Here is a 23,481-nt window from a genome sequence, read left to right on the forward strand (position 1 = left end):
CACCAGCCCTAACTTATTTTTTTGTTACACTGGAGATAAAAAAAGTTACCAATAAAACAGTTACCAACCCGTAATTAAGATACGTAAGGACTTCTGGCAATAGGTTACGAGTGTTGTACCACGGTAAAACCAACTGTGCAATAAGGGTGGCGCACTGGCAGAAGAGAGTTCATATTTCGAAATTGCTGTAGATGCAGTCTGCTGCAGCACGGTTAACGGGTGCATCACAGTGTGAGGGTAAAACAGCGCGGTAACAGGAAACGTACTCCAAAGTTGAATTACGCCGGTCAGTACGATTTCTGTGGACGCAACGTCAAAACGGCCCGTAGATTCATCGGAAAATTCTGGCGATATATGAGTCAGATGTAAAGTCATTTTCAGCCGAAGTGTGATGGTACCAACAAATTATCCAAGAGTGCGCAAACGTGGGTGAGGCTGGTAGGGAAGTTTTGATCTTGTGCCATGCAGTTTCCGCCTTTTATACAATCTGGGAGGGGAGTTACAATGCCTCCGTGACCAACGAGCGGATTTCTGTCGTCGAGGAATTTAAAAATTCGAAGAACAATCCGACTGTTATCTACAGGGATTTGGTAAGAATGCTGAAAAGTAGTATCATGTATCTGTGCCACTCTGAGGTGCAGTGCAGCATTCATTAAAAGTTACTTGCCCCTCCATAAAAATATGGAAGTCACCTTTTGAAGTCCCTTCGCGGGTAATGTACATCATATCGTACGTTTTCGATCGTGTTGAAGCATGATTTGGGTTTAAGCCCTTCGACAGCGAGATGAATCAATGTTTTACCTATCGGTTTTCGTTTGGAAACCTTCGGCCACATTTGTTTAACAGTTTTTCTGACGTTTCGCAAACACTAGCGGCTGGTTTTCTCAAAGATTCGACCTCCATTGCTGGTGGCGAGCAGGAGTCGAGTCTGTGGCCGGAGGATTGTTTGTACTTGCCGCGCCAACGTCTGTGGGCCTTTCCCATGTCGTTACTGTCGTGGTTCTTTCCTTGTTATCTGCAACGGTCGACAGCTGCAGCACGGCAATTCAGGAGCCGTTTATCTTCAAGATTCCTTCTTTCATGTTAAAACTACTACCATGTTTACAGACTTCAAGGGATTTCATAAACAAACGGGCTAAGTAGCTTCTCTCCACACCGAGAACTTGGATGGCTGCGAATTTTATTCCGTGGTCGGTCTCACTCACAGAGCGTGTGTTCCGTCAATTCCTATTTCTCCACCGGTCCCAGCCGGTAATATAGTTTACCTTCGATGTTCCTGGTAAAGAGGGATCAGTAGGTCATTCGAAACGTTGACTTTTCCACATGTACACTCTACATCTCTGCAAAGCTTCTGCGACCTACTTCCATTGCAATCACCTTACTGCAGTTAAACTCTAATCTCCTACTTTCTTACCCCCATCCCCTCCCCCCCCCCCCCACTTCCAAACTGGTTTCTCGATACCTCTGGCTTTGATCTAGTGAGCTATGCTATCTTTTCCAGCCTGACTAAAATTACTTGATGGTTGGCGCTTCACGCTTTGTTGCTGGTTTCCTTCACCGTTGCACAAAGTGCCACAGCAATTGGTCACTTCACTTACAATGCCTTGTCCGGCTTGTTTGGGCCCCGAATCCTAAGTCTAGCCTTCGTATTTTGTCACCCAAAAAACCGCATAAAATACGTTTCATATACAGTACTAACAAAACACAACTGGTGGCCGAGCGGTTCTAGGCGCTACAGTCTGGAACCGTGCGACCGCTACGGTCGCAGGTTCGAATCCTGCCTCGGGCATGGATGTGTGTGGTGTCCTTAGGTTAGTTAGGTTTAAGTAGTTCTAAGTTCTAGGGGACTGATGACCTCAGCAGTTAAGTCCCATAGAACTCAGAGCCATTTGATCCTTCCACACAAGGCGCTATTCATCGTGACATAGTTTATACGGTTACTATAATCACAGAGAATGGCTTACATTAGATAAGCTACGGACGCACTGCGTGAAGACGTATTTTTGAAGGTTGCAAGTTCATCAAATTCATCTTTGCAGCTAGGACAGAAGAGTTATATTTATAACAACCAAAAGAAGTACAGTGGCGTAGCACAATGGTTAGCGTGTAAGACTGACATGTAGAAGATTGTAGGTTCGAATATCGTCAAATGCACCGATTTTCTTTTATTTCTGAATCTAGTGGAAAAACTTTGATTATTATTTTTATTCAGTTAATTGGTTTAAATATAATTTATATTTCTAATACTTTGTCGTGTCATTTTCATCATCGTATTGGCTTTTTTATGTGCTCTAATTTTTCTTCTTTTTTTGTTTGTAATCTGCCTGTGTCTTCTATAATCTGCAAGCAAGTGCCAACTAGGACTTCTCATAGGTTGGTAACGTGGCAGCTCGTATAGCGAGTGTGAGGACATTTTCAGATAACCAATGACAGCGAGCAATTAGTTTGCTTTTAGCATTGAAACAAATTTTTGTGTCTCAAGCTTTCTCGTAGAGATTAGCTTTAATCGCCGCGAACAAAACTATCGTGATTTTAGGGCTGACGCAGATTGTTGATCGCCGTTTTCTCGGATATACTACACATCATGAGGCTGTGGTTGAGTTACGACGTCAGTGTAGATCCAGGGCTACAAAACGCGTCGTCTGCCGCAGTCCTTGGTAGCTTAAAATCAGCTGTCACAGAGCACCTCGCGGCGACAGCCTTCCAAACTGATTTGTGAAGTGAACTTCCGTGTTTGTGTGTCGTCTGTAACCGAGCGATAGCCGGCAGCCGATGTGGCAGCACTGTAGCGGCAAGTGACAGACGTCAACTATCAAGTAATTTTAATTGGACTTTACTCAAGTTCTGCTATAAATTTCTCTTCTCCCCATATCAATGCAGTACCTCTTCATTAGTTATCCCATCTTCTCATCAGCATTCATCTGCAACACAGCATTTCAAAGGCTTCTATAGTCCTCATGTCTGATGTGCTTAGCGTCCATGTTTAACTTCCGAACGAAAATGCATAGGGTAGATAGATATTACAATAGAAACGAGCACAACGAGCAATTGAGGACGTTGCGTATAGGTGTTGGTCTGTGATGAAAAGACTGGCACCGGAGAGGAAGTCGTAGCAGGCCGCACCAAACACGTAAGAAATCTGTTCAGATCCGTAAACGAACGTTGTATCACCAGTATTTTTTTTTACACTACTTGCCATTAAAACTGCTACACCACGAAGATGACGTGCTACAGACGCGAAATATAATCGACAGGAAGAACATGCTGTGATATGCAAATGATTAGCTTTTCAGAGCATTCACACAAGGTTGTGCCGGCCAGAGTGGCCGAGCGGTTCTAGGCGCTTCAGTCTGGAGCCGCGCGACTGCTACGGTCGTAGGTTCGAATCCAGCCTCGGGCGTGGATGTGTGTGATGTCCTTAGGTTAGTTAGGTTTAAGTAATTCTAAGTTCTAGGGGACTGATAACCTCAGATGTTAAGTCGCATAGTGCTCAGAGCCATTTGAACACAAGGTTGGGGCCGGCGATGACACCTACAACATGCTGACACGAGGAAAGTTTCCAACCGATTTCTCATGCACAAACAGCAGTTGGCCGGCGTTGCCTGGTGAAACGTTGTTGTGGTGCCTCGTGGTTCAAATGGTTCAAATGGCTCTGAGCACTATGGGACTTAACATCTGAGGTCATTAGTCCCCTAGAACTTAGACCTAACTAACCTAAGGACATCACACACATCCATGCCCGTGGCAGGATTCGAACCTGCGACCGTAGCGGTCGCGCGGTTCCAGACTGAAGCGCCTAAAACCGCTCGGCCACACTGGCAGGCGTGGTGCCTCGTGTACGGAGGATAAATGCGTACCATCACGTTTGCGACTTTGATAAACGTCGGATTGTAGCCTATCGCGATTGCGGTTCATCGTATCGCGACATGGCTGTAACGGATTGTGCAGCCACGTATGGATGCATGAGTAAACGGATGGGGACGTTGGCAAGACAACAACCATCTGCACGAACAGTTCGGCGACATTTGCAGCAGCATGGACTATCAGCTCGGAGACCACGGCTGCGGTTACCCTTGACGCTGCATCACTGACAGGAGCGCCTGAGATGGTGTATTCAACGACGAACCTGGGTGCACGAATGACAAAACGTCATTTTTTCGGAAGAATCCAGGTTCTGTTTACAGCATCATGATGGTGGCAATCGTGTTTGGCGACATCGCGGTGAACGCACATTAGAAGCGTGTATTCGTCATTGCCATACCGGCGTATCACGCGGCGTAACGGTATGGGGTGCCATTGGTTACGCGCCTCGGTCACCTCTTTTCGCACTGACGGCACTTTGAACATTGGACGTTACATTTCAGATGTGTTACGACCCGTGGCTCTAGCCTTCATTCGATCCCTGCGAAACCCTACATTTCAGCAGGATAATGCACGACCGCATGTTGCAGGTCCCGTACGGGCCTTTCCGGATACAAAAAATGTTCGACTGCTGCCCTGGCCAGCACGTTCTCCACATCTCTCACCAACTGAAAACGTCTTGACAATGGTGGCCGAGCAACTGGCTCGTCACAATACGCCAGTCACCACTCTTGACGAACTGTGGTATTGTGTCGAAGCTGCATGGGCAACTGTACCTGTACACGCCATCCAAGCTCTGTTTGAGTCAATGCCCAGGAGTATCAAGGCCGTTATTACGGCCAGAGGTGGTTGTTCTTGGTACTGATTTCTGAGGATGTATGCACCCAAACTGCGTAAAAATGTAATCACGTGTCAGTTCTAGTATAATATATTTGTCCAATGAATACCAGTTTATCATCTGCATTTCTTGTTAGTGTAGCAATGTTAATGACCAGTAGTGTATAATGATGGAGGACGGGTGTCAGCCTGTAGTGGGGTGTGTATGATAGCTGCATCGTAAAGCAGCTCCCGGTGGCAACCGTTCCTGGGAGCCAGCTGGTGGGCGAGGCGTGGGTGGCACCACCACCAGCGGCATCAGCACCCACGCCCACACGCCGGCCCGGGTCGCGCCACCGTGGTTGGCTGCAGCTGCAGGAAGGCGGCACCCACAGGTCACGGGCCCGCATCGCGTCCCACCGCCTCCACGCCGCGGCTCGACACAGGGGGCACGCACGTGGCCACCAGCTACGGCTGTCGCCTTCCTACGGCCGCTTATCTTCGTCAAAGAGTCACTGTCCACATCCGTCCGTGCAGTCGTCGCGTAAAGGCTGCCACGCAGGCGTCTATGTGTGTGAGGCACTGAACCCGCGACCGTAGCAGTCCCGCGGTTCCGGACTGCAGCGTCTAAAACCGCACGGGCACCGCGGCCGGCTGTCCCCTTTTCTCCCCCCCCCCCTCTCTCTCTCTCTCTCTCTCTCTCTCTCTCTCTCTCTGCCAGCAGCGGTGGCCGAGCGGTTCTAGGCGCCTCAGTCCGGATCCACGCGGTTGCTACGGTCGCAGGTTCGAATCCTGCCTCGGGGATGGTTGTATGTGATGTCCTTACCTTAGTTAGGTTTAATTAGTTCTAAGTCTATGGTACTGATGACCTCAGATGTTCAGTCCCATAGTGCTTAAAGCCATTTGAACCGTCTCTCTCTCTCTCTCTGTCAGCGCGCGGAGTGGTCGCGCGGTTTGAGGCGCCATGTCACGAATTGCACGCTCCCTCTCGCCGGAGGTTCGAGAGTCCTCACTTGCGCATGGGTGTGTGTGTTGTTCTTAGCATAAGTTAGTTTAAATAGTTTATAAGTCTAGGGACCGATGACCTCAGCAGTTTGGTCCCTTAGGAATTCACACACATTTGAATATTGTCTCCCCCCCACCCCACCCCAGGATTTGCCTCACCGTACCGTACTGTCTCCGCTCTTTTCATCATTTAGCATTTTCGTTAACCTCGTTGCCGTCGGATGCTGTCCCTGTCTCAACATATGAGAATCGTGTAAACTTTGTTCTCGTATTTTAACTCTCCGTGTATCGTATTTTGTGAGTCGAAAATTGGTGACACGCTCAACATTTGCCTAAACGAGGTCGACAACCGCTTAAAAAACCTCTCCGGCTGTCCTGTGTAGCCGGCCGGGGTGTGGACCACAGTTCTAAGAATAATGTAAAGTTTATAATCAGTAGGCATTACCAGTGGTAGTTTTTGGTAGTGAGGTACTTTGCCCCCGCCCATCCTCCCATCCTCTCTCTCTCCCTCTCTCTCTCTGTCTCTGTCTCTCTCTCCTAGCACGCGGAGTGGTGATTTGAGGTGCCACGGCACGGATTGCGCGGTACCTCCCGCCGGACCTTCGAGTCCTCCCTCGGGCATGGGTGTGTGTGTTCTTCTTAGCATAAGTTAGTTTAAATAGTGTGTAAGTCTAGGACCGATGACCTTAGCAGTTTGGTCCCTTAGGAATTCACACACATTTGAACATTCTCTCTCTCCCCAGGATTTGCTCCACCGTACCGTACTGTATTTGCTGTTTTACATCATTTGGCACTTTCATAACCTCGTTGCCGGCGGATGCTGTTCCTGTCGCCAAAGTCTTCAGTCAACGCATGTTTTCAATAAGTTACCAGCAAGCATTAAGAGTTTACTTTCAGACAAGGCACAATTTAAACGTAATTTAAAAGAATTTTTGGTGGCCAACTCCTCCTATTCCATTCATCAGTTTCTCAACAACTGCAGTAGACCATTTTAATGAAAATTTCTTATACTTTAAGTTTTGACAACACTTGGTTGTAACAGCCAAGTAACTACCTACTGTGTGAATGATGGATGTATGGAAAACAGATTTAAGTCTTAAGTCTGTAAATAGTGGAAGTTTAATATTAAATCTTGTACATAATCTGACTGTTCTTAACCGACGATCACTGAAATGAATAATTTACTTTAATTTTTCACAATACTTGGTTATAATAGCCAAGAAACTAGCAAAGGTCTGAATGATGGATTTAATGAAAGCAGATGTAAGTATTAAACCTGTAAATATAAGAAGATTAAATTTAATTCATGTACATAATTTTACTGTTTATTGACTGAGGATCATTAAATTAAAGAAACTCTTTTCTAATTACATTTTTGTAATGTGTTTATCTGACATGTTCCACACCCAGGAGAGTTCCCTCTTCTATGGGTCTATGGAATGAATAATTAATCTAATCTAATCTAATCTCAACCTAAGGGTTGGTTCAAATGGCTCTGAGCACTATGGGACTTAACTTCTGAGGTCATCAGTCCCCTAGAACTTAGAACTACTTAAACCTAACTAACCTAAGGACATCACACGCATCCATGCCCGAGGCAGGATTCGAACCTGCGACCGTAGCAGTCGCGCGGTTGCGGACTGAAACGCCTAGAACCGCTCGGCCACTCCGGCCGGCACAGGGCATCTCAAATTGATTCCATGCTCCTAGATTTCCAAAAGGCTTTTGATACGGCTCTCCTTACAAGCTGCTTCTAATCAAGTTGCGGACCTGTGGAGCTCGTCTGTTGTGCGACTGGATTCATGGTTTCTTGTAGGAAAGATCATAGTTCGTGGTAATTAAGAGAGAGTCATCGAGTAAAACAGAAGTGATATCTGGCGTCCCCCAAGGAACTGTAATAGGACCTCTTTTTGTTCCTCATCTACACAAACGATTTAGGAGACAATCTGTGCAGCCGTCTTAGACTATTTGCAGATGATGCTGTCATGTAACGCCTAGAAAAATCTTCAGAAGACCAAAACCAATTGGAAAATGATGTAGATAAGGTATCTGTAAGGTGCGAAAAGTGGCAATTGACTCTAAATAATGAAAAGTGTGAAGCCATCCACGGAAGTACCAAAAGCAATCTGCCAAATTTCTGTTATATCTTAAATCACACATGTCTAAAGGGTGCTGTCAATTCAAGTAAATACCTAGGAGTTACGATCACGAACCACTTAAATTGGAACGATCACTTGTACATGTTGTGGGGAAGGACTGCATTTTATTTGCAGAACAATGACAAGATGCAACAGGTCTACTAAAGAGAGTGCCTACACTATTCTTGTCCCTCCTTTGCTAAGGTACTGGTGTGCAGGATGAGATTCAACCAACTGGGACTGACGGAGGTCATCGATAAAGTTCAAAGAAGGGAACTCGTTTTGTATTGTCGCGAAATAGGGGTGAGAGTTACTTTTGAATACATTGTGGGAGTGAACAGTGATAAAGTGTTACAAATATTTACTATCAAAAACAGTATTGATCACAATTTATTTATTACGGTGACTGGTTTCGACCACTACTGTGGTCATCTTCAGACCAATGAATAAACACCTCCTCCTGCTTCTGGAAAATCACTACTCAAGCAGAAGGAGGTCCTTACTCATTGGTCTGAAGATGACCACAGTAGTGGTCGAAACCGGTCACCGTAACAAATAAATTGTGATCAAGACTGTTTTTGATAATAAATAGGGGTGAGAGTGTTATAGATGTGTTGTGCGAGTTGGGGTAGCATTTTTAGTGGCGGCGAGATCTTTTCATGAAATTTCAGTCTCCAACGTTCTCCTCTGAATGTGAAAACATTTTGTTGACGTCCACTTACATAACGAGAAATGAGCAATGTGATACAATAAGAGAAATCACAATTATTTAAATGTTCGTTTTTCACGCACGCTTTTAGGGAGTGGAACGGTAGAGTAATAGTATGAAAGTGGTTCACTGAACCTTTTGCCAGGCACTTGAAGCGTGAATTGCAGAGTGTTCATGTAGATGTAGAATTGCGCAGCTTCCGTCAAGTAGCGTGAGTAATTTGGGTGACATCTACCTAAGTAAAGAAACACTGTAGGAAGACTTTTTGCGACAGTGGACGTCATATGGATGAGATGATGGCGATGATGATGATGCTTAAATGAGACAAGCAGAGCGGAGTGCTTACGCACATGGCGGCAGCAGAGCCGAGTTTGATTGCAGCGGCCTGCGGATCACGGAGCGATAGAAGCGGGTCGTCCTGTAACTGGGGCCGTGATTGCGGGCTCGGTCTGCCCCGCGGCCGCTAATTGCTGACCAAATAATGAACGGCCCGCTCCGGCCACCTCGCTCACACGCCGCGCCGCGCTCACAGCCTACAGCCGCTCCGACGTCGGCCGTCCAGCCAGCCGCGGAAAGCGCTAACGCCGGTCGTGGGATTTCCGCGTACACGGTCAGCCATCCTTCATTCCCGTCGAGGACTACTTACTATTGCTGTGTTCCCCAATCTTCCTGGAACCGTTACCTCTCAACGAAATCAGAAATCAACCACCGCTCCCATCTATGAGGGGCGTTCGATAAGTAATGCAACACTTTTTTTTTCTGAAAGCAGATTGGTTTTATTCAGGATTGCAGTATACCATACTATTCCCCAATCTTTTGGCTACAAAACCTTACTTTTCTACATAATTTTCGTTCAATGCGATGGCCTTCCCCCACTCTACTGGGATGCCCTGCATGCCCGTATGGTACCACTCTACTGGTCGACATCAGAGCCAACGTCTTGCTGCATCAGTAACCCCCCCCCCCCCCCCCCCCCCCTCATCCACGTTCTGCTTCCCGAGGAACGCATTGGGCTAAACAGATGGAAGGTGAGAGATCGGGGCTGTACGGTGGATGAGGAAGAACTGTCCAATGAAGTTTGATGAGCTCCTCTCCGGTGTGCAGACTTGTGTGAGGCCTTGCGTTGTCCTGTAGAAGGAGAAATTCGTTTGCATTTTTGTGGTGACGAGCACAGTGAAGTCGTTTGTTCAGTTTCCCAGTGCAGCACAATACACTTCAGAGTTGATCTTTGCACCATGGTGAGGACACCATACCGAATAATCTCTCCAGAGTCTTAGAAGACCGTTGACCTGCCAGGTTAGCCGAGAGCGCTAGTGCGCTGCTTCCTGGACTCGAGTAGGCGCGCCGGCCCCGGATCGAATCCGCCGGGCGGAGGCCGGAGTGCTGGCCAGCCTGGATGTGGTTTTTAGGCGGTTTTCCACATCCCACTAGGTTAATGCCGGGCTGGTCCCCACGTCCCGCCTTAGTTACACGGCTCGTAGACATCTGAACACATTCACACTATTCCATGGATTACACTAGACACAGACAGTTGGGGTACACTAATTCCGTCACAGGGGGTACGGATGGCGGCAGGAAGGGCATCCAGCCACCCCTTAACTTAACCTTGCCAAATCCGATTAACCAAGCCGACCCTGCGTCACTGCGGGACAAAGGCACAAACAAAAGAAAGAAGAAAGAAAGTATCAGAAGACCATCGCCGGCTGATAGTACGGCTTTTAACGTCTTCTTCGGAGGAGGAGACTTGGTGTGACGCCACTCCATGCATTGCCATTTTGTTTCCCGTTAGAAGTGATGAATCTATGTTGGTTCCACAGAAATTGACACCATCAGCCTCGTAACGCGCAAGCAATTTCGCACAGATGGCCCTTCGTTGCTCTTTATGGTCTTCCGTTATGCGACGAGGAACCTAGCAGGGAACATACCTTGAAATATCCCAAATGGTGGACAAGTATGTCAGCATTACCATTCGAGACGTCCAGTTGTGCAGCGAGGTGTTTATGATCGGTCAATCATCTCGAATGAGTCTGTCCGCACGTTCCAACATTGCAGGAGTCACAGCTCTGTGCGGCCGTCCGGCACGCGGTAGATTAGGTGGTTGGTTGATATGGGGGAGACGACCAAACAGGAAGGTCATCGGTCCCACCGGATTAGGAAAGGACGGGGAAGGCATTAGGCCGTGACCTTTCAAAGGAACCATCCGGACATTTACCTGAAGCGATTTAGGGAAACCACGGATAACCTAAATCAGTACGACTGGACGCGGGTTTTAAAGCGTCGTCCTCCCGAATGTGAGTCCAGTGTGCTAACCACTGCGCCACTTCGCTTGGTCACACGGGACATCGGACAGATTTTGCGCCAACTTGTTGCGATGAGGACAGACGTCTCGCCCAACGGCTCGCTTTGCTTTTTTTTTTCACAGCCAGGTCTCTGTAGATGTTCTGTAAGTGCCTATGTATATCTTCGATGCTCTGGTTTCCCACCAAATGAAACTCAGTGGCAGCTCTGTGCTTAGAACGTACCTCTGTTACAGACACCATTTTGAAGGCTACACAAAGCGCCTGCTGCGGAGCTACATGAAACTATTGGGGCTGAAGCGGGTATATTCCACGATGTCCCACGACAAAGTCCGTATTTTTTCAACCGAAACTGGCCGGGAAAAATGCATTGCATTACTTATTGAACGCCTCTTGTGTATGTAGCACCTAACTAATTTTGGGTTGAAAAGCAAAATCGAGACCATAGAGCTCTTTTGTTTTCGCACGTCTTTTCTTACACCAAGAAACAGTGAATGAAATAGACTTACGTACTGCTGATTTTAAGCGATCCTGTTCATAACATCTTTGATGTCGGCCAATAAACATCGTAAAACAAGTCCTAAAATCATTCGACTCCTCGCTTTTGTTTTCATTGCTAGCGTAAGACTACTGATACTTTCAAATGAGAAAGGTATAGTGAAGCGGCGCGGGGTGCCGCGCGGTCTCGGGCGTCTTGTCACGGTCCGCGCGGCTCCCCCCGTCGGAGGTTCGAGTCCTCCCTCGGGCATGGGGTGTGTCGTCTTTAGCTTAAGTCGGTTTAAGTTAGATTAAGTAGTGTGTAAGCTTAGGGACCGAAGACCTCAGAAGTATGGTCCCATAAGACCTTACCAAATAAACGTTTAGTGAATGGAATCTGTAGTATCAAAACAATTTCCATTACTAATGGATATCAGTCACCGATCTTTCTCCAAAATAATGTTCAAAAATGTTCAAATGTGTGTGAAATCTTATGGGACTTAACTTCTAAGGTCATCAGTCCCTAAGCTTACACACTATTTAACCTAAATTATCCTAAGGACAAACACATACACCCATGCCCGAGGGAGGACTCGAACCTCCGCCGGGACCAGCCGCACAGTCCATGACTGCAACGCCTCAGACCACTCGGCTAATCCTGAGCGGCCAAAATAATGTCAGCTCTCTGTTACCCAATGATGCCATCAGGGGGCGAGAGGCTCGAGGCATTGCTGAGGTCTTCGTATGCTGCTACGGTCGCAGGTTCGAATCCTGCCTCGGGCATGGATGTGTGTGATGTCCTTAGGTTGGTTAGGTTTAAGTAGTTCTAAGTTCTATGGGACTTATAACCTCAGATGTTATGCCCCGTGTGCTCAGAGCCATTTGAACCATTTGATGTCTTCGTAACGGTTGTCGAGTAGTAGTAGTAGTAGTAGATTGGGCGGCGATGCCCGGAAATGAGAGGTTCGATATCTTTTGAGAAGTATTCCTTCATTCACAGCATCGGTGATGGTATTCAATTGCTTTCCTAAATTCCTTTCTTGTATTCTTAATATCTAAATTGTTAATTTTAAGAGTTTTCTTTTCCTAATTAGTTGCGGTCAGAGTACAAGAGTTCAACTAGCACGCTAGCTAAGGGCTCATGCTGGTGATCAATACATCAATGCACTGCAGCAGGGATAAAATACCAATCACACAGAAACCAGAATGCAGTTATAAAAGTTGAAGGACATGGATGAGGAAACAATATGTGAAAATGGAGTGAGATTGGGTAGTGGCCTATCTCCGGTGTTGTCCATTCTGTACACAGAGCAAGCAGTAAAGGAATGTGCGGAAATATTTAGGAAGGGAATTGAAGTTCAGAGAGAAGGAATAAAATCTTTGTGTAGGCCGACGACGTTGTGAGTCTGAGACAAAAAAGGACTTGAAAGAACTGTTGAAGGAAATGAATATTGTCTTGAAAAGAGGTTATAAGATAAAGTCAACAAAACTGGAAGAAAGGTAATGGGATGAAGGAGGATTAAGTGAGATGAAGCATTGAGAATTACAGTAGGAAATGAGACACCAGAAGTAGAGCGGAGAGCTAACACCATGCCATTTCATATTGCATCCGCATAACGCTACATGGTACAGGGTGACATGACGGCCGGTCGACATCGCGTGATTTTCAGGGTCTGATCGCACATTTATATTTTAGCTTTTTTTTTTTAGATTGAATAACGAGTGAAGTGCTACTGAATCTAATTGAGGGAAAAAAAGAAATTTATGGCGGAGTTTGACTAAAACAAGGAATCAGTTGATAGCACAGATGTGTGACTGGCTCGAAGACTACTTAAGTAACGGAACCCAGTGTGTTGCCCTCGACCGCGAGTGTTTCGTCAGAGACAAGAGTATGTTCAAGAGAGTATCAGGGAAGTGTGATCTGGCGAACAGGGGGATCAGAAATCAGCAGTTGTTCGTTGATGATGCTCTGATGTACACGAAGGTGTCGAAATTGAGTGACTGTAGGAGGATAGTGAAGGGAGACGAAAATTTAATAGTCATGGGTGACTATTCATGTCTTGAAGGGAGGATATAAGATGAACATCAACAAAAGCAAAACGAGGATAATGGAATGTAGTCGAGTTAAGTCGGGTGATGCTGAGGGTATTAGATTAGGAAATGAGACACTTAAAGTAGTAAAGGAGTTTTGCTATTTGGGGAGCAAAATAACTGATGATGGACGAAGTAGAGAGGATATAAAATGTAGACTGGCAATGGCAAGGAAAGCGTTTCTGAAGAAGAGAAATTTGTTAACATCGAGTATAGATTTAAGTGTCAGGAAGTTATTTCTGAAAGTATTTGTATGGAGTGTAGCCATGTATGGAAGTGAAACATGGACGGTAAATAGTTTAGACAAGAAGAGAATAGAAGCTTTTGAAATGTGGTGCTACAGAAGAATGCTGAAGATTAGATGGGTAGATCACATAACTAATGATGAAGTATTGAATAGGATTGGGGAGAAGAGAAGTTTGTGGCACAACTTGACCAGAAGAAGGGATCGGTTGGTAGGACATGTTCTGAGGCATCAAGGGATCACCAATTTAGTATTGGAGGGCAGCGTGGAGGGTAAAAATCATAGGGGGAGACCAAGAGATGAATACACTAAGCAGATTCAGAAGGATGTAGGTTGCAGTAGGTACTGGGAGATGAAGAAGCTTGCACAGGATAGAGTAGCATGGAGAGCTGCATCAAATCAGTCTCAGGACTGAAGACCACAACAAAGGAGGATACGAGATGACTTAGGCATAATTTCTAGTTTGTGTGATGAATCCTAACTAGCTCTAAAGGTATAAAAATGCACATTAATTCGGATCAGTAGGAAAAACAAGCTCATAATGTTCGGATACAGCATTAGTAGTAGCTTGCTTGACACAGTCATGTCGTTTAAATACCTGGACGCAACGTTGCAAAGCAATTTAAATGGAACAAGCATGTGAGGATTGAGATAGGGAAGGCGAATTGTCGATTTCGGTGTATTGGGAGAAGTGTGATTCATTTGTAAAGGAGACCGCATATAGGACGCTAGTGCGATCTATTCTTGAGTACTGCTTTAGCGTTTGGGATTCGTACCAGGTTCAAAATGGTTCAAGTGGGTCTGAGCACTAAGGGACTTAACTTCTAAGGTCATCAGTCCCTTAGAACTACTTAAACCGAACTAACATAAGGACATCGCACACATCCATGTCCGAGGCAGGATTCGAACCTGTGACCGTTGCGGACGCGCAGTTCCAGAGTGTAGCGCCTGGAACCGCTCGGCCACTCCGGCCTGCTGTACCAGGTCGGATTGAAGGAGGACACTGAAGTAGTTCAGAGTCGAGCTGCTAGATTTGTTAATGGTAGGTTCGAACAACTGCTGAATGATTGTTCTGCCGCCAGCATACAATGCGCATAAGGACTACGAAGATAAAATACGAGAAATTAGGGTTCATACGATGACATATAGACAGTCGCTCTTTCCTCGCTTTATTTGGAAGTGGAAGGGGAAGTGTATAAATGACCAGTAGTGGTCGGGGGTAGCTTCCACCATGTGTTGTAGGTGGCTTGTGTACTATGTAATGTAGTTGTAGAGGCTTCCTGAGGTGTCACCAGTTTGGTAATGTAGGAAAATGATAGAGATAAAAATTGTTGAGTGAGACCAAGGCTTGACTACAAAAAAAAATGGCTATGAGCACTATGGGACTTCCATCTGGGGTCATCAGTCCCCTTTGACTTAGAACTACTTAAACCTAACTAACCTAAGGACATCACACATATCAATGCCCGAGGCAGGATTCGAACCTGCGACCGTAGCAGCAGCGCGGTTCCGGACTGACGCGCCTAGAACCACTCGGCCACAGCGGCCGGCGCTTGACTACAGTAAGCAAGTTCAAAGGGATGCATTAGTCACTTAGAGATGAAGAGATCTGCACAGAATGGACTGGTGTAGAGAGGTGCATTAAATCAATCGATGGACCAAGAATCGCAACAGCATTAAGTTCTGCTGCAAGTACGCCTGGCAGGACCGCTACGCACAGCTAGGCGGCGCGGTGTTGCGCACTGGATACGCGGCCCCTGCCGGCTCGTTTTAAACGGCCGGCTCTGCGGCGGCTACGTGGCCGGACTAGGGAAAAAAGCGGCGTTTAAATACCGGGTGTGGCGCGGCTGGATCGTGTTAAATGCCCGGGCTCCGGCCCTGTGGGAAGCTGCGCCGGCGCGCCGCTGCAGCTCAAGGTCGCGTTTCCACCGCCCGACGACACACAGGCTGTCTGCAGTCACGGAGCCACGGCTATTGCCCCGATTCGCACAACTGACTCATACAAAACAACGGCTGTATAAATACTGGTCCGCGATTTTCTGTGTGTCAAGCGTCGGAGTAATATTAAATTCCCCTGCAGAGGCTGCCATCGTGAAACTAACAAGGGGAGGCCGCCAATTGTGAAATTCAGATTCGATTCATACTGCGCATAATAAAAGCTCATGGCCAGAGGTGTAACGTGGCAAAGCACCAAGATGCACTTCTCAGCCGTTGTCGAGAAAATCGACAGTTAAAAGAAACCGCTGCGGTGAAATACTCTCTACGATTTATATTTTCTACAGCGTCGTGGCGCAGCGGTAAGCGCTCGGGTTCGTAATCCGAAGGTCGCCGGATCGAATCTCGCGTCAAGCAATTTTTTTTATTACGAGTATTAGTTTTTTTGTAATTCAAATATTATATATATATATATATATATATATATATATATATATAATATTTGAATTACAAAAAAACTAATACTCGTAATTCAAATATTATATATATATATATATATAATATTTGAATTACAAAAAAACTAATACTCGTAATAAAAAAAATTGCTTGACGCGAGATTCGATATATATATATATATATATATATATATATATATATATATATATATATATGTGTGTGTGTGTGTGTGTGTGTGTGTGTACACACATTTGAATTACAAAAAACAAATACTAAAAAAAAAGGTCGCATGGCGCGAGATTCGACCCGGCGACCTTCGGATTACGAACCCGAGCGCTTACCGCTGCGCCACGACGCTGTTGAAAATTATTAATCTTAGAGAGTATTTCACCGCAGCGGTTTCTTTTAACTGTCGATTTTCTCGACAACGGCTGAGAAGTGCATCTTGGTGCTTTGCCACATTACACCTCTGGCCATGAGCTTTTATTATGCGCAGTATGAATCGAATCTGAATTTCACAATTGGCGGCCTCCCCTTGTAAGTACACATACGTTATAATAATGTTGATAGCTTTGTTTCGGTTCGGTACCTGTAGTACTGGAAGAAACATCAAAGTACGAGACGACCGCTAAAAGTAATTACAGATAATTATAGCAGCCCTGAAAATTTGTCGGTGAATTTCTGGTTTACCACGTGGATACGTACGGACTTAAAAAAGTTAGACGCATCACCCCACGCTGACACCACTGCGCAACGAGCGTGGCGCGTAGTCAGAAGAACATTATTGCGGACCTCCTGCATCACTTCACGCTTTAAGTCTTCCCCCTATGGCGATGACTTCTTCAAGCAGGATAATTGTCCGTGTTGCTAGGTCAGGATCGTGCTACAGTGATTTGAGGGGAGAGAACTCTATATTGATGTCTTGGCCAGCAAATGTGCTTCATCTGAACCGCTTCGAACACACATCGGGCGCCAGCTGCGTGCCCGTAAACCACCCACCCCGTAAATTGTCGGAATTGTTTTGCCCGAGCGTAGATATCTGGTGTTACATACTTCTGGAATACTGCCAAGGACTTGGAGAATCCATGCCAAGCAGAATCTTTAGTGTACTATGTTAGAAAACCGGAACAACACGCTATTAAACAGGTGGTCATAATGTTTTGGCTCGACGGTTTAGACGGCTATTGTTTCCGCAAAACTTCACAGTTCTAAGATGTCAAAAGCGCTGCCACGTGTTTCTTAAGTTGACTCGACTGTAGAAGTGTCGTAGTAGTAAAGAACATATGTATTAAAACTTAATGCACGATATGGCATTTCCTCAGGCATCTCAGAGTTTATTATGGCATATCTGCTGAACTATGATAGGAAGGTGGTCCTTACCCTCGCAGCGACTGTTGCCTGACAGTAGAGGATGTGTGTACCAAGTGCGGTTGAAACTGGTCCAGGTGTTTAGGAGGAGATATGAAACATACACACATACATACATTTTGATAGTATCTATGGTTTCTACTTCATTCATGCAAATATATCATTATTCCCGTACTTTTACTTTTATTTAAACTGAGTGTTTAACTCGTAAAAAACATGTTGTACATTTGTGTTTTTCCCTTAAAGAAAATCTTGAAATAATGCATTATAATAATGGCGTACGTAAGTTACAAAATTTTTGTTGCTAGATCTGTTTTTATTGTAGATGGAATTTTTGTCCTTTACTCCTTATGTTTTTATTTGTTTTTTACCCAAGTTGATTCATGAAGACAGCATAATTTCCGTACTGCTCCTTGTGTTCTAAAAAGTCTCTTTATGTTCTTTAATGCACTTTAAGACTGTTCGTAGATGTCACGGTTGCCTGTAACAAAGTAGCAACGTCAGAAGACAGAATCGCTTTGCAGAATGATCTGCAGAGTGTTGATGAATGGTGAAGGTTCTGGCAGTTGACCGTGAATGTAAATAAATGTAACAAACTGCGCATACATAGGAAAAGAAATCCACTACTGTATAACTAAACCATTGATGAGAAACTGCTGAAAACACTGTGTACAGTAAAATGTCTAGAACTAACTGTCCGGAACGACCTTAAGTGGAATGATCACATACAACAAACAGTAGAATTCGAGACTCAACATTCATAGTAAGTATCTTAAACAACTGTAAATCATCCACAAAGTGGCTTATAAGGGTCTTGTTCGACCAGTTCTTGAGTATTATTCATCCATGTGGAATCCCTACCAGATAGGACTGATAGAGGAGATAGAAAAGATCCAACTAAGAGCGGCGCGTTTCGTCAAGGGATCGATTAGTCAGCACGAGACGCTTAACAAACTCCAAAAAATGGGTCAAATGGCTCTGAGCGCTATGGGACTTAACATCTGAGGTCATCAGTCCCCTAGACATAAACCTAACTAACCGAAGGACATCACACACATCCATGTCCGAGGCAGGATTCGAACCTGCGACCGTAGCAGCAGCGCGGTTCCGGACTGAAGCGCCTAGAACCGCTCGGCCACAGCGGCCGGCCAACAAACTCCATTGGCAGATGTTACAAGAGAGGCGTTGTGCATTACGGAGAGATTTACTACTGAAATTTCGAAAGATCACTTTTTGGGAAGAGTTGGGCAACCATATTACTTCCTCTCACATAGATCTCGCGTAGTGACTACGATGAGAAAATTCGAAAAATTAAAGTCAGTACACAGGCTTACAGACAATCATTCTTCCCGTGTGGCTTCCGCGAGTGCAACAGTGCAGTGGGAAGTAATCAGTTAGTGGACCAAAAGTACCGTCCGCCACACACCATGTGATGGCTTGCGGATTATGGTGTAGATGTAAATGTAAATCAGTATTTAACGAAATAATAAGCAACCAGTTGCATAAAAGAAATTTAATTTCTGTACCGGTTTCGGAGTGTCCTTCTTCAGAATGTTATACCTATTGCATTGTTTGCGAGTGTCAAATAATTCGGAGGTATAACTTTCTGAAGAAGAACACTAAGTTCCCGAAACCATTAAAGCAATTACATTTCTTTGATGCAGCTGGTTGTTTATTATTTCGTTATACACGACTACAGTTGCTGAGGATGAATAGAATACGAAATGAGAGTGCTATTAGAAGAAGCAGCTGGTACCACTCAAACCTATGGACTTTGGAACCAGAGGAATATTTATGAAAGGCTTTGTTTTGAGCACTGATCTGTAAGGATGTGGAATGTGGACAATGGGGAAGACAGAAATGAAACAGTTAGGAACCACCGTAACCGTTGAAAATCGAATGGGTTGATGGAGTAAGGTATGAAGAATGAATATAACTGGTCAGCGAGAAAAAGATCTAAGGAAGAACTTAATGAAAAAAAGAGAGTTTATTGGGACACATATTGCGACATGAGTGATTGCTAGAAGCTCTAGCTGGAGGGCTGATGCGAGGAAAGAATTGCAGTGACAGGCCTGTACATGTCTACACAGGGCAAATCGTTGATGCGTGATGTAGCAGTCGTGCTGAGATGCAGAGGTAGCTGGCAAGCATCGGGACAACTGTAACAAACCAGCCTTAAGGCGTCGGCACACGAACCGTGCATCCGAACGTTGAGCGTTGAGCGTGCCGAGTTTCTGACGTCATAGCGTGGAATAGCACGTTCGGGAGTCTTCCCGAACGTGCAGGGCAATATCTGGCATGTCAGATATTCTGAGCGTGCGTCTGAGAGTTGACCAATGAGATGGCACAACGCCGCCTACGTCACACGCACGCCGTCTCCCTTCAGTACAGAATTGTGAGGCGCCATATTGGCATTCATTTCAAGCTTACATGTATATATGCCGTTTCTGAGCACCAGAAAATTCAGAATCATTGGAAAACCCGTTGTTAACTGTGTGATTCGTTCCAATAAAATAACGAGAAACATCATATTCATGGCAAAAGAATTATTGTAATTTGCGTCTTATGAGAGTAGGCTATTTTAAGACAGTGACACACGGAAGATCCACCCAAAACGCAGTGTTCTTGGTACAATCTGTTATAATTAAATTCCAATTAGTAACATATCTACGATAAGGTTTTCTGCAACGGGTAAGATACTTTGATTACTTGCGAGGTGTGTCTGTGTGTTGTTGGATTATTGGTCTCCTCCTGTCGGCATATACGCCGGTCTCACTGTCAGCCCCAGTGATGATCTCGGATGTTCCGGACCAGTTCCATTATATAAGATACTTCTTTCTTGAACTCAGTTATCTAAGCCTCACCTTACCAAGACAGCTTTTACTCAAGACAAAGGCAGTATACAATTTCCTCCAATTAGGTCGTCCACCTAACCCGATTGAGCAAAAGTTCCCCCAGGTTGACTGGCGTCGTGTATGGCGCGCGGTGTTCGCCTGTTACCTTGACACGAATGTTCAATCTGTCTGGCAAATCAACTAATCTCGCCTTCATCGTATCCACCTCGCCCAATCACCTCTATGTTCCACGTGTGGAGTGCCTGGCAATGACGAACATCGGTTTGTTTGCGGATCGGCGGCGGAGGTTTGGCAATTGATTCGTCGTATTGTGGCTTTTCTAATGCGGGACATTCCGGATCGAATTACTCCCCTTTCATTATTATTTCCGGAACGTGACTATTTTCCTCGGACAAAGACCAATGCTGTGAATTGGATTCGCGGACATGCCATTCACTACCTATTTGGACAAACTGTAGACTCTGTACTCGATTTTTGAACATAGCTCAATGACCGTCATTATGTCGTTGTCCGTCACCCAAAATATAGACAATTTTTCTCGAACTTCCTTGGGAGTGCTTTCCACGACCCGCCTCGCAGCTGGAATCTATTAAGCCAAGAGAGAAGAAGGTTTCCTGTTTGAACCAATGAACATTTCTGAACAATTGAACGGAACACATCATTTCGAGAAGACGTGACTGAACATATTACCAGCGGGGCGCAGAAGGCCTCTGATCAACTGCACACAAAAAAACTTTAAAAAAAGCGTAATGAGTTGCGTCACTGTCTCGTATTGATTTCATAGTTGGGGCAGAGGTTCGCGTCTTGACAATCCCAAATTTTATTTACTAACATTAGCGTTTTTATTAAGTTCTGATAATTTATTATTAGTTTAATATAAGTATATACTACGATATTATGTAAATATAAGTTCACCCTTTTCTGATTGGCTTAATCTACAGGACAGCTTGCGCTACTTGTATAAATATATTATGCTCCTTTTTCTTTTACGATTCGTAATTCACATGTTGCAAAGATTGTGCTATTGGGTAGGAACAGTGATTAAGTAAGACTGACGGGGTTTTAATAAAATGTGGGAATGATGAAATAATGTTTATCTTATGCGGAGAAGTATTCCAAATTTGTACCGCACTGTTTATAATGGAACTTTTATATGCCTGTGTCCTTATTGATTGGACATGGTACTTTTCTTTTCGTGGACGATGGAGGAAATGTGCGTTTTGATAGAGCTAACGTGGGAATTTTACGCGCGCCCGTTGAGTCAACAGTGTGATTTACGAACTAGAAACATCCCTAAACTGCCGCTGGAGTGCGTTGCGATCGCGTATACCACGTTGGGGGCCACGTACCGTACGCACAAGTCGCATCGTTCCTGAGTGTTCAGCATCACGTTAAACTTGGCACGCTCGACGTTAACGTTCGACGGGACGGTCCGTGTGCCGGCGGCGTAAGTGTTCATGCCCGGAACAGTATCGTGGGCGCTACGGTTACGTTGAAGCGGGCGCACGTGCTGCCAGCGGCCGGCGTTTAAACGTCTATGCTAAGGGAAGGGCTGTGACGCAGGGGAAGGGAGGGCAGAGAAGGGCTGAGGACTACGTGAAGGCTACGGAAGGGCGCGTGGGAACCGACAGGGGGCGTCGCTACACACACACACACACACACACACACACACACAAGTCAGCCCCACCACGTTCCCAAAACTAAACATCCCGTCGGCCTTTTGTGCTACCCTCTGTCTGCAGCTACTCCCTCAGGACTAAGCGCACCACTTCTGTTGTTTCTCCCCGCCCTCCCGCACGCACGAGCACACACACACACACACACACACACACACACACACACACACACACACACACAGGACGAAATGTCCTAGGACAGTCACCCCTGTACTTTCTGCAACAAAGTTAAGTTTCCCATAGTCTTTTTTCCACTGGCTACCGCTTCATCCTATCTGGAAATACTTCTTGATGCAATAATTTACCAACAGCCGTATGTATTGTAGAAATTTATTTTATTTTATGAACTTCTATGTGCTAACAGTTTCGGCATTACATTGATGCCATCTTCAGGCCCCACTCGTCATAGTCGTAAAATCGCTGTACACGGAAGGAGCCACATAACTGGATCCGTGAATCAAAGCGCAGTCTGTGTCGCCTGGCCACAAAGAGCTGTTGCAGGACGATTTGATTCACGGGCCCATTTATATGGCTCCTTCCGTGTATAGCGATTTTACGACTATGTGGGGCCTGAAGATGGCATCAATGTAATGCCGAAACTGTTAGCACATAGAAGTTCATAAAATAAAATAAATTTCTACAATACATACGGCTGTTGCTAAATTATTGCATCAAGGAGTTTATGCCAGCTGTCGTCCCACGATCCATAATGGATCGCCGGCCGCGATGGTCTAGCGGTTCTAGGCGCGCAGTCCGGAACCGCGCAACTGCTACGGTCGCAGGTTCGAATCCTGCCTCGGGCATGCATGTGTGTGATGTCCTTAGGTTAGTTAGGTTTAAGTAGTTCTAAGTTCTAGGGGACTGATGACCACAGATGTTAAGTCCCATAGTGCTCAGAACCAACCCATAATGGATCAACGGAGATTAGCTGGAAATATGTTAGCATTGTTCTTGGTGGATAGCAATCGCGTGGAAATTATAGAATTCCACAATAAGAAGACGTGGCTGGGTGGTATTACAGACACAAACGAAGTTCTTTTGCATGGTAACGCGTAAAGTCGAATAGAAGTGTGGAAATAAATGTATCATTAAAAGGGAGAGCTAAAACGACATCCGTATTTTGCGAATTACGGATGTGCGATGTTGGCAATTCATCGATTTCACCGTCAGCATCGGAACGTCAGTGGCTGACAATAATGGACCCTGAACCGTCGATGTTAAATGATGAATTTATCGAATTGTGTAAAAAGAAAATAAAAATATATCTAATATACTATTTATTAATGAGTAAATGACATTACAGTATCCCACAACCTTTCGTCTACAGACTTTAAAAATAATAGTTTCGACAGAAATTTCCTCCACCCTGTATTGCGTTGTTAATTGAGAGCATCCGGCATTCGAGAACAAACGTTCAACGCTGACGATGTGGCTATACTTTTTTTGGCTCTGGATAGGTAATTCTAACGACGTGATTCCACCCTTCTAATGGATCTTTTAAGATCTAGAAGGTGATGTTTCAGATTAATTAATGAAATGTGATGATACTCCCA

The sequence above is a fragment of the Schistocerca americana genome, chromosome 5 (assembly GCF_021461395.2).
Source record: "Schistocerca americana isolate TAMUIC-IGC-003095 chromosome 5, iqSchAmer2.1, whole genome shotgun sequence".
NCBI lineage: Eukaryota > Metazoa > Arthropoda > Insecta > Orthoptera > Acrididae > Schistocerca > Schistocerca americana.